Source organism: Hordeum vulgare, chromosome 6H (genome assembly GCF_904849725.1).
Source record: "Hordeum vulgare subsp. vulgare chromosome 6H, MorexV3_pseudomolecules_assembly, whole genome shotgun sequence".
Lineage (NCBI taxonomy): Eukaryota > Viridiplantae > Streptophyta > Magnoliopsida > Poales > Poaceae > Hordeum > Hordeum vulgare.
Window position 1 is genome coordinate 54,770,652 of NC_058523.1, and position 3,821 is coordinate 54,774,472.

Below are 3,821 nucleotides of genomic sequence, written 5' to 3' on the forward strand. Positions count from 1 at the left end.
TCACTGGGAAAGGTCACCACACGGTGTGAACCCAAAACCAAGCACTTCTCCCATTGCAAGAATCATAGATCTAGTTGGACAAACAAAACCCAAGACTGAGAGAGACTTACAAGGATATCAAATCATGCATATAAGAAATTAGCAAAGACTCAAATATAATTCATAGATAATCTGATCACAAATCCATAATTCATCGGATCTCGACAAACACACCGCCAAAGAAGATTACATCGGATAGATCTCCATGAAGATCATGGAGAACTTTGTATTGAAGATCCAAGAGAGAGAAGAAGCCATCTAGCTACTAACTACGGACCCGTAGGTCTGAAGTGGACTACTCACGAGTCATTGGAGAGGTGATGATGTTGATGTAGAAGCCCTCCAACTCCAAAGTCCCCTCCGGCAGGGCACCGGGAAGGGTCTCCAGATGAGATCTCGCGGAAACGGAAACTTGCGGCAGTGGAAAAGTGTTTTCATGGATGCCCTGATTTTTTTCTGGGATTTTAGGGAATTTATAGGCGAAAGAGCTAGGGCAGGGGAGCTCCAGGGGGCCACAAGCCTGGTAGCCGCCGCCCCCTGGTGGCGGCTATAGGGCTTGTGGGCTCCCTGTAGCTTTCCTGCCTTGGCCCTCAAGTCCCCCAATCTTCTTCTGTTATGGAAAAATTTATTTCAGAGATTTTATTCCGTTTGGACTCCGTTCCTAAATCAGATCTGAAAAGATTCAAAAACACAGAAAAAACAGGAACTGGCACTTGGCACTGAATTAATAAGTTAGTCCCAAAAAAGATATAAAAGGTATAGAAAACATCCAAAGTTGACAAGATAACAACATGAAACAATCAAAAATTATAGATACGTTTGAGACGTATCAAGCATCCCCAAGCTTAACTCCTGCTCGTCCTCGAGTAGGGAAGTGATAAAGAATGAATTTTTGATGCTTTCATGCTACCTAGCATAAGTGTCCTTTGTAATTCCTCTTATGTGACTTGAATGTTCAGATCCATTAGATTCAAAACAATAGTTTGTTGTTGACGTGGAAACAATAATAATTCAAGCAAGCTAGCAAGGTAATCATGAACTTTCAAAATAACAAGGCCAAAAGAAAGTTATCCCTACAAAATCATATAGTCTGGCTATGCTCTATCATCATTGCACAACGAATTTAAATCATGCACAACCCCGGTATTGGCCAAGTAATTGTTTCACACCTTTACTTTCTCAAACCTTTTCAACTCTCACGCAATACACGAGCGTGAGCCATGGTTATAGCACTATAGATAGTGTGGAGTGTGGTGGAGGTTGCAAGACAAACAAGGAGAAGATGGTCACATTAACTAGGCATATCAATGAGCTATGGAGATGCTCATCAATAGATATCAATGTGAATGAGTAGCGATTGCCATACAAATGATGCACTAGAGCTAAGAGTAAGTGAAAGCTCTTAAAGAAAACTAGTGGGTGTGCATCCAACTTGCTTTCTCATGAAGACCTAAGGCAATTTTGAGGAAGCCTATCATTGGAATATACAAGCCAAGTTATATAATGAAAATTTCCCACTAGCTATATGGTGGTGACAAAACGAGAGACTCTCAATCATGAAGATCATGGTGCTTAATAAGCACAAGTGTGGAAGGATAGTAACATTGTCCCTTCTCTCTTTTTCTCTCATTTTTTTTGTTGGGATCTTTGGCCTCTTTTTTATTTTTTATTTTTTTATTTTGGTGGGCATCTTTGGCCTCTTTTTGTATATGGGCTTCGCTGGCCTCTTTTATTTCCTCACATGGGACAATGCTCCATCAATGATGATCATCACACTTACAACTCAAAACTTAGAGCAATGATGACCTTATATGGAATGCCTTCAGTAGTGTACCGTGACAATGATCTAGCATGGCATAGACATTAAATGGAAACATCATGCTAGCTATCTTATGATCATGCAATGGTAATGTAGAAGTGGTGGCACATGTCATGGTGGTAGTTGCATGGCAATATATCTTGGAATGGCTTTGAAAAAGCCATAGTAGGTAGGTATGGTGGCTGTTTTGAGGGAGGATATATGGTGGGTTTTGTGCACCGGCGAAAGTTGCAGGGCACTAAAGAAGATAGTGATGGTGGAAGGTGAAAGTGCATCTAAACAATGGACTCAACATTAGTCATGAAGAACTCATATACTTGTTGCAAAAGTTTAGTAGTAATCGAAACAAAGCATTCAACGCATACTCCTAGGGAAAGGGTTGGTAGGTATAAACCATCGCGCGATCCCGACCGCTACACAAAGGATGACAATCAATAGACTAATCATGCTCAGACTTCATCACATAGCGGTTCACCATACGTGCATGCTACGGGAATCACAAACTTCAAAACAAGTATTTCTAGATCCACAACACCATACTAACATAACTTAAATATTACCACAACCACAACTCAAAACTAATTGAGAGGAATCAAACTTCTGTAACTATTCAATGCACATGAAGGTGGAAGTTTTCATATCCCTTTGGATAACTACCCCTTTTGAGACCTTCTGTCACGGGCTACGCCTATAGGGACTTCCTTGGCAAATATGCAAAGGATTTCCCCGCGGCCTTGGAGCTTTGCGTTGGTGTTCCCTTGAAGAGGAAAGCGTGATGTAGCACAGCGGCGGTAAGTATTTCCCTCAGTTTAAGAACCAAGGTATCGATCCAGTGGGAGGCGCACGTCGAATCACAAGTACCTGCACAAACACAAAGAGCTTGCACCCAATGCTATGAAGGGGTTGTCAATCCCTTATAGATTGTTTGCAAAGTGAGAACTGACAGCAAAAAGTAAACAAAGAAAAGTAAAAGTGAAAGTGGAGACGATAGTTGTGAATAGACCCGGGGGCCGTAGTGTTCACTAGTGGCTTCTCTCATGAAAGCAAGTAGACGGTGGGTGAACGAATTACTGTCGAGCAATTGATAGAACCGCGCAAAGTCGTGACGTTATCTAAGGCAATGATTATATCTATAGGCATCGCGTCCAAAACAAGTAGACTGATACTTTCTGCATCTACTACAATTACTCCACACGTCGACCGCTATCCAGCATGCATCTAGTGTATTAAGTTCAAGAGAACAGAGTAACGCCTTAAGCAAGATGACATGATGTAGATGGACAATCTCATATCTACGATAAAATCCAATCTTGTTACCCTTGATGGCAACAACATGATGTGTGCCTTGCTGCCCCTTCTGTCACTGAGAAAGGTCACCACACGGTATGAACCCAAAACCAAGCACTTCTCCCATTGCAAGAATCATAGATCTAGTTGGCCAAACAAAACCCAAGACTCGAAGAGACTTACAAGGATATCAAATCATGCATATAAGAAATAAGCAAAGACTCAAATATAATTCATAGATAATCTGATCACAAATCCACAATTCATCGGATCTTGACAAACACACCGCCAAAGAAGATTACATCGGATAGATCTCCATGAAAATAATGGAGAACTTTGTGTTGAAGATCCAAGAGAGAGAAGAAGCCATCTAGCTACTAACTACGGACCCGTAGGTATGAAGTGGACTACTCACGAGTCATTGGAGAGGCGATGATGTTGATGTAGAAGCACTCCAACTCCAAAGTCCCCTCCGGCAGGGCACCAGGAAGGGTCTCTAGATGAGATCTCGCGGAAACGGAAGCTTGCGGCGGCGGAAAAGTGTTTTCGTGGATGCCCTGATTTTTTCTAGGAATTTAGGGAATTTATAGGCGAAAGAGCTAGGGCAGGGGAGCTCCAGGGGGGCACAAGCCTGGTAGCCGTCGCCCCCCTGGTGGCGGCTACATGGCTTGTGGGC